The 14,565-nt window shown below is 41.7% G+C and overlaps 1 protein-coding gene across 2 annotated transcripts in view; it reads right to left on the bottom strand.

Annotated features, from left to right (window-relative positions):
• APC (APC regulator of WNT signaling pathway) overlaps window positions 1-12,442 on the bottom strand; it is an 88,838-nt gene extending 76,396 nt beyond the window's left edge. For both annotated transcript variants that reach the window (XM_072140642.1, XM_072140651.1), the window contains exon 1: window positions 12,313-12,442. The gene's annotated coding sequence lies outside the window, so the exon portion shown is untranslated. The remainder of the gene's footprint in view (window positions 1-12,312) is intronic.
• Between the last annotated feature and the right edge of the window lie 2,123 nt (window positions 12,443-14,565).

Below are 14,565 nucleotides of genomic sequence, written 5' to 3'. Positions count from 1 at the left end.
GAAACAGTAAGTGAGTGCGATTTGAAAAAAATTAATGTAGATGGGGCAAGAACTGGAGGCAGTGGGGGGGGGGGGGGGCTATCTGAATGAGGAGAGAGAGAACATCGGGGGGGGGGGACTAGGTGTCTGTGGAGGGGCGAAGAGCAGTTTTATAGTAGTTATAGTCTTGTACACAGGGGGCAGCATTATAGTAGTTATATTCCTGTGCATAGGGGCAGTATTATACTAGTTATATTCTTGTACATAGGAGGCAGTATTATAGTAGTTATATTCTTGTGCATAGGGGGCAGTATTATAGTAGTTATATTCTTGTACGTAGAGGGGCAGTATTATAGTAGTTATATTCTTGTACACAGGGTGCAGCATTATAGTAGTTATATTCTTGTACATAGGGGGCAGCATTATAGTAGTTATATTCTTGTACATAGGGGGCAGTATTATAGTAGTTATATTCTTTTACATAGGGGGCAGTATTATAGTAAGTTATATTCCTGTACATAGGGGGGAAGTATTATAGCAGTTATATTCCTGTACATAGGGGGGAAGTATTATAGCAGTTATATTCCTAGATTCGGCCTGTGCAGCAAATAAGTTAAAATTACCTGGTTATTCACAATTACTTGCTGTGTGGGTTCAGACAATTTCCACCATCATTAATATTGTCTTGTTTGTGCGCTGTATTGTAATCTGCTCTGGGGTCTATGTTACCTATTTTACAAATGCAGTATTATGCAGTAGTGGTTTCTGAAGGGTATTTACTCTGTACTAAGGATTTTGGGCCATCTAGGGTTAGTAGCGCGGCCCCCTGAAGGGTAGCGGTATGACAATGCAGCTCTTGGCAAAAGGTTGTGCACCCCTGGTCTACTGTAACCCCTCGGCTGTGGTAGGTCTGAAAAATAGATCATGCTTTATTTCTTCTGCATCAAACCTGCACCACAAATAATTTCCCAAATCATTGGCTCATAAATAGGTGTTATGTAAACGAAGCAGAGCGAAACTACAGTCTGTAACTTCAGAAGCCAAGTCATTCACTGTGATACATTGTTCCTTACTACTATCAGTGTTATGGAAAGAGCATCGAATTACTAGGTTTGGCCAACATGTACAAAAATGAAAGTGAAGATTTTGGTCAGTGAAAAACTAATTTCTTCAGATTTTAGTCCGTTTTGTAGTCCAGGAATCATCAGGGTTAGGCAACATTCACACGATGTATGCCGCCGTACCGTAGCTCCGCTCACCTTCGCCCCCTCCTTAGTAATATATATTGCACGTCGCCGTATTCCGGCAAAAGATAGGTCATGTATCTTTCTCCCGGCTACGGAACAGTATGGTGCCGCACAGTACCGCTCCCGTAGGACACCGGTCGCTTATTGCTGTGTGCGGGGGGCATATATACGTCCCCCATACGTACGTGTGAAAGTAGCCTTATGTCAGGTTTTCATACCCAATTTTTACAGCTCAGAGATACTTTCCAGAAACGTGTAAGTGAAAAACTGATTGCGCCAGGATGACATCCGAATTCTCAACTTCAATGGCCAAGTTTCAGTCATGACCAGGTGTAGAGTAGTGCATGCTGCGATTTTCTCGGATAGGATAGGTTTTGGAGGGTTATGTGTTCAGTCTGGCAAACACTCAAAAAATAAAGATTGGGGGTAAAGAAAAGTTGTGAGTGTAATAAAATATAAATTTTAAAATCATGAATTTAATCTCACACTAATCCGTGAGATAACCAGTGTGGCACTATTTGTGTTGCCATACTTTATCCTAGCCACTTCAGTTGTAGAGTAGCAACTGGGGATGCAAGCACAAGTAGGGGTCCCCTTATGAGTTGTTATATCCCCTCCTGTGGTAGGATAACGTCCCACGAGTAGTTTGTTGTGGGTATCAAGAAGAAGCAGGCTGTGCGACGCACAAGACTCTGGTGACCACCTCCTTGAGGTTAGCAGGTCACAGAAGACACCAGCGTTGCGGCACTGTGCGTGAGCTAGCTATTGCTGCGCGAGAAGATTGCGGCTAGTATGGTAAAACACAGCGTCTACATACACATCCGCAGCGCTGACACTATGTCTCAGATCGCATGCGTCCACGCGACTGGGACCGTCGGCTGGATTGTACCATTTACACTCAATGTCTACAATCCTGCGCTGATGCCAGGTACATTCAGTAACACTGTCCCTCTGATTAGTATCTCTAAACTGTGGCTATGGATAACAAAGGATGTCCCGACACGGGTTTCGCCAGGTCTCCCCGGCCTCTTCTAGGGGAACCTGTGTTCTTGACATCCTTTGTTATCCATAGCCACAGTTTAGAGGGACAATGTTAGTGAATGTACCTGGCATCAGCGCAGGATCGTAGACATTGAGTGTAAATAGTACAATCCAGCCGATGGTCCTAGTCGCGTGGACGCAAGCGATTTGAGAGACAGTGTCAGACATATGTAGACGCAGTGTTTTACCATTCTAAGCGATCTTCTCACACAGCAATAGCTAGCTCAAGCAAAGTGCCGCGCCCTGCTATATGTTAGCGACGCTAGTGTCTTCTGTGACCTACTAACCTCAAGGAGGTTAGGAACCATAACTGATTTAATGAGCCTTTTGCAGTTTCACCGTAAGTCTTCTGCGTTGCACAGCCTGCTGCTTCTAGATTCCCACAACAAACTACTAAACGGGACATTATCCTACTACAGGAGGGGTCTAACAACTCTTAAGAGGGACCCCTACCAATACTTGCATCCCCAGTTGCTACTCTACGGCTGACGTGGCTATTATAAAAGTATGACAAACACAAATAATGCCGTACTAGTCATTTCACGGATTAGTGTAAGATTACATTCATGATTTTAGTGATCTAATAAAAGGTTATACTTTGTTACATTCACAACTTTTCCTCTCGGATAGGATAAGATCAAAAGTCCATGAATAATATTGAACATGTGCACAGCACAAAGGACTATCAATGAGTCACATCTGCTGCTGCACTTTGACAAGAAAATAATTTGTGAGCGACTACTGCAGGGAGGCGAAAACAGGGCAATTCCCATCTATATAATATAAAAGAAAAGCTATAGCCTATAAATTAACCTTTTTACCCATTCCTATACAACGCAGCAATATGCAAGCCATTCACTGCCATCATAAAATTAGATAAGTATTGATAAAACTTAAATGTTATTCACGTTAAACCAGAGAATCCCAATATCTATGCCCTCTTCTATGACAGACCCACTCACAAATAATTAAGACTTACAAATACAAGCAAAAAAATCTTGTCCTTTATCCTACAGCAGAAGGAAGGGGCAGCTCTAGAAAACATCCATGCACAGGGATACTTTTATATGCAAATACAGTGGAACACAAGCTGGTTCCTCCATGGAGAACACAAGAAGCCTTTTACCTCCTCTCAGTTCTTTCTTTTCACTTTCTGGCACTTGGAGCACACTTGGAAGACGGCTGCATGAGGCGAGTCTAGTTCTCAAGGTCCTAACAATACATTCTGGACGTTTAATTAGCAAGTTGTCACTGGAGCTGCCATCAAAAGGCTCCGCAAAGAACAGAAGCTGATTAAGAAGATGGCAAAACCAGGAAATGTCTTCCGACCATTACACAAACTTCCACACAGTTCACACACTCCAACCCAACCAACACCCACATATAACTCCATCTTAGGGTTATTTCACACACACAAGTTTTCTACCCCAAATATATATTCTTTTTTTTTTTTTTACACACACAGACATTAGAAAAGTATATCACTGCAAGCTGTACTGTTATTTCTTACTTTCTCCTAGACTCTCCCTCGTCTATGCAGTTACATAGAAAAGGACGGCACTGAAGTCATCTATGTGCAGCTTTACATAATAATTGGAAAAGTCAAGTGAAAAGTCCAGTGCATTAACCAGACAAGTTTTTAATATTTTTGCGCTTTTTTTGCGACATTTGTTGCAGTTTCACAAAGTTTGTCATGTTGGTTTCTTTCGGCGGAGCATCGGATTTGTCATAAGTTTCCAGATGTGGGCATTTAAAAATGTTCACCAATCATGATGTTGGTGCAAATAACCTCCAGAGCAGGGTCGGGCATGGGGTTGCTTAAACATTTGAGACTTTTGTACAACTCTTCAGACAAAAAAGTCTCCAAAAAACCAAAACAGTCTCACACGTCTCATATATCAACCATGGAGATAAATCAGGCTAGGCTAAAACCTTACAAAATTATCCCAAAAACTAGTCACACGGTTCCCCCCCCCCCCCCAGTATATAGTCAGCAGCCCCTCCCCAAAGAATGTCCAGCTTATAAGAAGAAAACTCAAGTATAAGCCGGGGTGGGTTTTCTCAGCACAGTATATATGGTACTAATGTATTGGATGATAATTTATACGTTTTAATTGAAATAATTTGGCATGCTTTGTGCAGCGCTGCGTAATCTGTGTGCGCTATATAAATAAAGAATTATTATTATTAAATAAAATATAATCCATATGTACTCAAGTATAAACCGACTTGAGTATAAGCTGAGGTACCTAGCTTTTGACTCAAAAATCAGCCTCAGGTGGGAAATGAATTGGTCACAGCAGTCCCTGTCCCCCAGTATATAGCCAGCCTCCTGACACAGTATACAGCCAGTCAGCTGGAGTATAAGGTAAATGATAGTAGAAACAAAGCAAAAATAGGTTATTTCTGCACCCATATTATAGCTACATTGTCTGTTCACCATTAGCCTTATAATTATTAAATTATTACATTGAATAACTTACCCTACACTCTTGTGAAATTGCCTTCAAGGAAACCTGTCACGTGTTCCCAAAGCTTCTTTTAGCTAAAACATGTTTCTTATATTATCTGGCATCACAGGTGATGCCATGATATTGTGATGCCATGATATTGTGTTCAAAAAACGTTATTGAGTTTTTGGCAATGACATAAGTGTTAGTAGTTACAACAATTTGAAATTGTAAACATGATATCAATTAACCCCTTAAGGACGCAGGGTATTTTCGCTAATTTCTCGCTCTACATTTTCAAAAATCCATAACTTTTTCATTTTTCCGTGTATAGAGCTGTGTGAGGGCTTATTTTGTGCGTAACAAATTTTACTTTCCCATGATGTTATTTATTATTCCATGCCATGTAGTGGGAAGCCACAAAAAAAATTCCAAATGTGGAAAAACTGAAAAAAACTGCATGTGCGTCACGTTCTTGTGGGCTCAGTTTTTACGACTTTCACTCTGCGCTCCAAATAACACCTCTACTTTATTCTTTGGTTCGGTGCGATCGCGGTGATACCAAATTTATATAGGTTTCATTGCGTTTTAATACATTTTCAAAAATTAAACGAATGTGTACAAAAAAGAAAAAAAAATTTGGCCATCTTCTGACGCGAATAACTTTTTCATACTTTGGCACATGGATATGTGTGAGGGGTCATTTTTTGCGAAATGAGGCGACGTTCTCATTGCTACCGTTTTGAGGACTGTGCGACATTTTGATCATTTTTTATGTTATCTAAAAAGGTGTAAAAGTCACGTTTTGGACATTTGGGCGCCATTTGCCGTTCCGGAGGTCACCGCTGTCAATAACCGTTTTTATATTTTGATAGATCGGGCATTTTGGGACGCGGCGATACCTAATGTGTCTGTGCCCATGCGCCGCCAAATTTAAAGTGCCGCCGGCGACTTTGCAAGCGCCGACCGCGGGTGATAGTGATGGGTCTTTGCTGCGATATGCAGCAAAGCCCATCTCTGTATGAAGAAGGCTCAGCCCGTGAGCCTTCTTCATACAACCTTCACAGCTCCATGGCGGATATATCCGTCACGGAGCGTGAAGGGGTTAAACATACATCACATGTATTGGCATGCTGCAATTTTATGTGATCAGATACATACATGGGGCTGACGATTCAAATGTAACAGGAGTTTAGATTACATCAACCTGGTCACATGACATGAAGTGGCCAGTGATATAACAGATCCCTCTCTCTCAATGTTCCAGACAGCAGCATGTCGTAGTGGAGACCTGTCAATCAGGATTAGGGAAACAAGGCAGTGCTGTAAACACTGCATATGCAGGACCCCATTACTAACATTGAACTCACGTCTGGTGAGTTGCATATAAGTTTACAAACTGATTTTTTTTTTTTTAACACTGCAGCCATGGAAAAGAACCATTTAGGGATGAGGGAAATGCTTTTTAATCATAGTTTTTAATAAAGTATTTATTTTGGGTGGGTTAATTTCCTGGGCAGATTCTCGCTAGGCAACATTCAAAAAAGCACAAATAACTTTATTTATAAGACAGTAACAAAATATTCTGCAGAAGTTTACAGATCAGGGGGTACATATACAATTAAAATCATACATGTCAGTAATAACAAGGTCAGATGAAACAATAGGAATAGACATTATGTCAATGTAACAATTTACTTTGCTTCACAAGACGAACAAAAAACAAGACACTAATGTCCGTCATTACCAACCAAACAAGACGTCTTTAGGCAAGTTTTTAATGTAATCTTCTAACAGCAGGAGATTTGCACATCTCAAGCAGCAGACTGCAAAAGCAGAAGGGACAGAATAACTCTCAGCAGGAAGCGCAAACCCTGACCTCAGCAGGAGATAAGACTCGTGCCCACTAAGCTCCCTGCATGGATATCATTACAGACAACTCCAACACGAAGAGCAAAAGATCTGGACCACACATCATACGATGTCATATTATGGCAAACAGTACAATATCGGAGCAGGAGGGTCATGTGTTACATATACACAGTCAGAGAATTGTAAAAATAATCTGGAAACTCAGTTAAATATCTTATGTTCACCCCCTCATCCCCACAGACTGCAAGCTCTTGTGACCAGGGCCCTCGCTCATATTGTACCGTATGACTGTTTGTACTCTTATATTATATTTGTATATGTCGGACGAGATTTGTAAAGCGCTACGGAATAGGCTGGCTCTATATAAAGATTAATAAGAACTATTACTATTATTAACGACTATACCATTGAAATCAATGTGGGTTCAGTACTTCATTATTAAGCACCATTAATTCCATGAAGATGGAGATTCAAAAAGGTTGTTGACAAAAGTTACATTAAAAGGGGTTTTCCCATGAACTAAAGTTAGGCCCTATCTACAGGATGCTGAGACCCCCACAGATCGCAAAAAACGGGGTCCAACGGACCCCTTGCTGCTCCTCGGGCTAATGGAGCAAACGGTTGTGGATGACCGTTCTGCTCCATTAATCACTATGGAGCTGACAGAGATCAGTGAGCGCGGCGCTCGGCAATTTCCGTCAGCTCCATAGAGATTAATGGAGCAAAACGGTTAATCTGACAAAGCGATGGATCTGCAGGGGTCTTAGCACCGAAACCCCCACTGATCAGCAAGTTAGGCAGTATAGCGTAGATAGAGCCTAACTTTGCTTTGTGTGAAAATCCCTTTAAGACGAGGGCAAATGAAAGTACAAAATATATAAAACCACCATGGACAAGAAAAAGTAGAAGGAGGACACTGCCACGCGAGGGCTTCACAGTCCATCTTTATAAGATGTTTTTCAAATTTCCAGTTCAGAAATTGTTTAGTTTTGACCAAATCTATTAATGTCAGGCAGTAAAAAACCTTTGAAAAACCTGTTAAAGTCTCAATCTGATCTACGTAGTGTATGAAGCTTGACTGTCATTGTGCAGTGGTCACAAGAACCACACATTTATTATGGGGTAAACTAAAGTCCGTCTTATAAATAGAAATGTAGAGGGGCCCTTCGCACCCTTGTAATGGAGAATGTCCCATAAATCAAGGTAGTAAGAAATCTGGAAGAAAAAAGGGTCATTCTCTAGCATTGCTGGGAATGACATTATAGACAATAATCAGCAGAACGAGTCTTTGCAGGAAACGGCAACAATTTCGGCAGGAAATATAGGAATAACATATCCTGTTTTCAACATCAATATCCTATTCATGTCACAGACAACTGACATATATGGATCTCATTTATGCACAGAATAGTCTGTATAGATATGGGACCAGTCACATATTAGACTCAGAGCCATGAAGAGTTCTCAAATGTGAGACTAAACACCGGGAAAGTAAAAATTTGTGTTTAAAAAGATGCCAAAATAACAGGGACCTGAAGCTTCATAGAGTCACATAATACAAGAGGTTTCCCTGGAGGAGATTCAATAAGTCACACCTAGTGTATTATTCAGACAATGCAGCAAAGTCAACACCGGCATCAGCTGCCAACACAACAACACAGATACTGTACTGATCCCCTGAATTCAATGGAGACCCAAAAACAGATTTTGGGACAACCAACAATTACATGCAAAACCACAAGGCTATTACACCATTTGAAAACCAAATTGTGCAGAAATACAATAAAAAGTTTTTGGCCATGTACAGTTGTGATTTTTTCATAATGTAGTCCACACCTATTCTGTACACAACAATAACACATGCATGCTCAGCTTGCTAGGCTGTTTTCTGAAATCTCAATCACTACTATGAGAGTTATGAACACAGAGAGTGAGTTATCTTTTCCCTCTTCTTGCTTTAGTTGGATAAAAATGGCATAAGTGCGAGGCCAAGAGGACACTCACAGCACATCCCCAGGATCTACATGCAGCAATATAAGCTCACAACACAAACCAACCCGTGTTGGAAATAGGGTCACGAGAGCCGTAGTTTGCGATCTTAGGCCTCAGACGTACATAATGGGGACTGATGTCTGGCCGCAATATCGGTCCCCCTTGATGTCAATGGCTCCCGGTCATGGGGTAGTGAGCACACGTCATCTCACAGCACCAACACCGGAGCATGTATAGAACATGTCCTATATTTGGCAGTGTTACAGCACCGGCCGCTCGCTTGCTCACTCCTCCTCCTCCTCCTCTCTCCTGCACTCGGCTGCACATTTGCCCAGGCGAGCATACTTTCATCTGAATTGGGCCTTATGAACAAAAAACGTTTGTGTGAAAGGAACCTAAGTGACTCCCGGAGAATGGCTAGCACTGCTTTTTGCATACTATGCATTCTTATATTGGTGATCCGCCAATTAGTGCAAACAGGACCTGTTCTTAGGTCCACAGCTATTAGACCCTCACCGGTCATATTGTTATCCCTTTATGCTAACGATTAATAAAATGTTCCAAATAGATAGCCGTTAGCTAGACAAGTGTTCGTCTGAGAGCCATGTAAAGTGAGTGGACGGCTTTAGGGTGTGACGTGACTGCAGGACCAGACTACACAAGTTGTGTTTACATCACAGTGGCCTCCCCCCTTTCTTTTATTTGTGTGTTAATGTTGAGCACCTGAGGCCTAATGACACAGAGTACACGAATGCGCAGTGTGAATGAGTAGCTAGAATTCCACACTGATTTACATAAATCAGCCAGTGCAGCTTCATTTTACATGTAAAATACTGCATCAGCTGAACAACTCCATGAAACCAACCCCTAAATATTACTAAAGCTAGCAAATCAAACACCCACATGTTACAAAAAAATAAATTTAAAAAAAGTTACATTTTAAATAGAGTAATCAGGATTCAATTTTACAAAGCAGCGGCCCTATATATACTGTAAATGTATACAAATAACACTGGAGCGACACTAATTTTGGTGCCTTAAAAGTCAGAACTGTTTATGTTTGGGCCCTGATTCTGCAAATGACCCCCATTTCCTCGTATCACCTCTACTTTTGGAGGAGATCAGGCATTGCCACCTTACAAGGTATACACTGCTCAAACTAGTCACTAGTGGTCAAACAATTTTGTACAAAAAATTTTTGCTAAATTATTGTCATGTAATTAATAACGTCACATTGCTGCTCAAAATAGTGGTCACTCAATATTGTGCTGAATACATTTTAAAAATAGAAATCATATTTTGTGGCTGTAGACTAGAGATTTTCCATCAGGTTGCTGAAACCTCATTTCTGTGATTTTCTGCGATGAGCTGGACATTTGCGCAGTAATAAGCCATAACTATAATAACCAGGTAGTCATTACATCAACATCTCAAAAGCTAGAGCTGCTAAAAAGTAATGAAAGGTATTTACCAAATCAGCAGCTCAAAAATACCCAGAATCACAATATCCAGGCAATTTTTTATTTGTCCCCCAGTGTGATAGGTCACGTAGATCTGATTAGGAGAAGGGATACAATGTAACAGCTGCAGAAGGAGTCAGTTCACACTCAGTCTCCATGGGCAGATGTTACATACTGCTTGACATCACAACTATGTGTTTGACAACTGCGCATAATTTAGGGAATGCAATAAGTTTCTCAGAGCAGCGCTTAAGCCTTTCTATCAGACTTATATATTGTGGAATATAGATATATATTCTGTATAGAAATCACTCATCACTGCCCAATGCAGTGACCTACTGGATAGGATATGGTGCAGTCTGTGTATTCCCATTATAGTATATGAACATGTGAACTGACTCAAACTAGCGCAATAGTCTGTTTTATGGGTTTATAGTAAAGCTGTTACAATATAGCGTCCCCTTAGAAGAATATGGAAAAATGTCTCCATATTATTGCAGTCAACTGCAATCACCCAGAATTATACAAATAGTTTTATTCATCCATAATGTATCTGTATTCACAAGAATGAACAAGTAGGGTAGTGCATGAACATGTGCGCATCGAAAACAATACAGAAAACAACACAAGGTAAACTCATTTTTTATGTAAAGTGTAGTCAGGATTACTTTTTTTTTTAATAAGGGGGTATAAAATTAAGAAATGTGCCATATTTGCCTCCATTCCAGTTCAGCTTAGAGGCAGCCATTACCACTGGCCTCCGTTTCTATATAGAAACTAGGCGGTGATGTCATGTCGCTTGCTGCAATCCCGCTACAACCCGTAGTGGGTGCGCGGCTGTTAACGTGCAACACTGCTGCGCCTCTGTATAAAAAACAAAAACTGCGCTAGGCCTCATGCACACAAACATATACATCTCAGCACAGTACCGCTTTCATACGGGTAGCACATATTATCTACAATAGCCAATACAATCGCACATATGAATGGACCGTATTGCCCACTGTACCGTGTGCGAGATGTAAACAAAATATAGAGCATGTCCCATTTAACCATATTCCGTCCGTACACCCCAAAGAAGACCATGGATGTAGGAAAAAAAAACCCTTGCAAAATACATTTGTCCACTGCATGAAACCTGTATATAGAGTGGTTAGGAGGAGACCAGCAGCTGTGGGAGGATAAGGACCTATACATGCTCATGTATTAAGTACAGCTGTATATACAGAACAGAAAAACCGTGTGCATGAGGCCTTAGACAGTGACTGGTGGCACTTTACTGGACCAGAGCACTGGAGAGAGATTTGTTATTATTACCCCCCAGACCCATATTATAAAAATACTGTGATTGTGTACAAACTTCAGAACATAGACAATCACATAAATTACTAATAGAGAAACTTTGCACTGCATGTACATTTCTGGGCCCCATGTATGCGTGTTTTCAGAAATCTCATAATATACTTGTAATGTTTTATGTAGCGGATTTTCCACACAAGATCCTGCATGTACAGGACAGGTACAGCTGTGATTATTCTCCCAATATCTATCTATTAGTGAAACTATTTGTAGGACAGTGCATGTAGGTCACAGATGAGAAGATGATGGAGAACATGTGGTGCTCCTACAGGGGAAGGCATTCTCATGCCATCAGACATCACATGAGCTACACACTGAATTTTTGGGGAAGTTTTTGAATATTGTTTACCATATTTTATATTTATTTTATGAGCTCCAAGCATGAAGAAGCCCAGAGCTCAACACCACATCCTGATCCATATGCCAACCATTTTGTTGGGCACGGCTGGCATCAGAAATGGCAGTCTTACAGTAACTTGCTTTGTGTCTAGATATATACACTATAATCTACAGAATATGATGGCGCTATGTTATAAGATTATTATACCATAGCACAGTACATAGATTGCTCTCGCCCAGCAATCCACCAAATACTAATGGGCACATTATGGGGCATTGTTTCCCCAACAGAAGAGCAGATTGGGGAACACACTGCACACATGAAGCCCCCACATGTGTCAGCAGTCAGTACAGATAGTAGAGGGATAGCCTACAGCCCCTGGCACCTGTGCCCCCTCTGCTGACACTATGGCAGTGAAGGCTGGCACTTCCATTTCCTTGTGTATGTGCCATCCTCTCTGGGCACGGCCGCCACCCGCACACATCAGCTTCTCCTCAGACTAAGAGGCAGCAGCGCAACCCAAACCCAGCCCGCACCGACCACCCATCCTCCACACATCTACTTTCACTCACCCTTTTTATTTACTCCTTCAACCGAGAAAGCAGAGCCGCCATCTTCTCTGAGGCACACAACGAGCCGCAGTGCGCATGTCCAGGGTTCAGTAAAGTAGTGAGAGGCCTCCCTGCACTCACTACAACCCGCCCCTATGCTGACTCCGCCCGCAAAATGTATAACCACTCCCACAGCTATGGTGCTGATCGTTCACTCCGCCTCTCGTTTGCAGACAGGAAGATCTCGCGGGAAGTCGTCAAACCAGCCTAAGGAATTGTATGGCTGTGTAATCTGGCGGCCATTTTATTGAAGACCAGTATTCGCTGTGTGATAGACGCATACGGAACATTGTGGGAATAAGATTGTACAAAATGTGAACTGTGCATGTACTCAAAAACAGGGTATTTTATCAATCAGTAAATCTCAATGTGCCCTAAACCCCCAAAATTATTAAATCATACCTCTTTTTGGCAAAACAAAGAGGGACAAAAAGTACTTCCCCTTTCTTTTACTAAGCCACGCCCATTAATAGGCCCTTTCCCCACCCCAAACATATGATAATATTGCCCTTTACCCTCTTATCGCCGACGCCAGTTTTCAGCTTAATGACCAGTAAAACTACCCAAAAAGCTTGATAATTAACATTTACGGAATGTCTGCTTTATGTCGGAATTAAATTTTATCCGTCCTCTCCTTTTTCTAGGCTTTTATGAGGCGCAGAACTTTAGGCGCAATTTTTCTCATTTTCATGACCAAAACTCACATTTTGAGGGACAACTCAGCTTTCAAGTGACTTTGAAAGGCCTAAATAACAGTAAAATCCCATAAAGTACCCCATTATAGAAACTTAAATTAACTACTGTATATTAAAACTCAATTTTACTGAGCAAAACCAAAATTGGAGAAAATTGCATTGTTTTTACTATCAACAACTTTTTAGGGCCATAACTTCTGTATTTTTCTGTTGTCAGATCTGGTTTAGGGCTTATTTTTTGTAAAAAGAGTTGTTTTTTTCAGTCCTATGATATTAGGGCACGTAACTTTTTTTGATCACTATTTAGAACATTTTTTTGTGATGTGTTTGATGAAAAATTGTATATTACGGGAAGTTTTTTGTGTTTTATTTTTACATCGTTCAACGGACAGGTTTAAATATTGATTTATATTTATTGTAAAGATATCACAGCCAACACTGGCACCAGTGAGACCCGTGATCCCGCAATCTTCTTCTGATACGCTGCAGAAAGGCATCAGGTCAGAAGAAGTGCCCTTAATGACCCCTGTAGAATTCCAATAGGACGGTCATTAAGGGGTTAAAGGACACCTACCACCAGGATGAAGGACAGTATGCAAATGAGCCTGAGGGGCTTCAGGCTTCATAGGTGTTAATGGAGCCTGGACCCCTTCAGGCTCATTTGCATACAACGCTTCATCCTGGTGGTAGATGTCCTTTAACCTCTTGGGGCTCCACGCCGTACAATCAGGATACAGGCCTGCTATGCGCAATACATGCTGTAAAAGTATATAGTCTCTATAGGAGATGAACTGGCATCGGGAAGCGGGGGTGTCAGCAGTAATCTATCACTGACATCCCTGTGTAACCTGCTCTGACCCCGGCTGTTAGCCCTTTAAATGCCATGGTCAACACAACCACAGCATTATCCCCTCCTTCACCCCTCATACTGTGGCCCCTCCCCTCATATTGTGCCCCCTGTCCTCCCTCATACTGTGGCCCCCTGCACTCTCCCTGGGTATGAAACAAAAAAAAATGTCCCCCACAGTCCTGTTCTGCTTATTCCAGGCTCTGCGATGATGGAGGAGGGCGCAGGCAGTACTGGGGACAGGCACTGTGGCTACTGGGGCGAGTACTGTGACTATTTACTACTGAGGGCAGGCACTGGGACTATGGGCTACTGGGGAAAGGCACTGTTACTAATGGCTGCCAGGGGCTGCTGGTGTGACTGTTGGCTACTGCAGGCTTGGTGCTGAGTCTATTGTCTACTGTGGATGGCTCTGGCTATTGACTACTGTGTGGGGACAATATGACTATTGTCTTCTGTCTGGGGGCATTAGTGAACCAGTTGCAAGCACTGTGACTAGATTAGCTACTGTGAATGGGCACCATTCCACATTGACTTCTGTATGGGGGCATTGTTACTATATTTTCTTCTGTGTGAAAGGACTGTGACTATTTTGGCTACTGTCTTGGGGCACCATTACTATTTAAGCGACTGTGGGGGCACTGTTACTGTATTGGCTACTGTATGCTGGGC

Source organism: Engystomops pustulosus, chromosome 1 (assembly GCF_040894005.1).
Source record: "Engystomops pustulosus chromosome 1, aEngPut4.maternal, whole genome shotgun sequence".
Taxonomy (NCBI): domain Eukaryota; kingdom Metazoa; phylum Chordata; class Amphibia; order Anura; family Leptodactylidae; genus Engystomops; species Engystomops pustulosus.
This window is presented reverse-complemented; position numbering and strand designations above follow the sequence as displayed.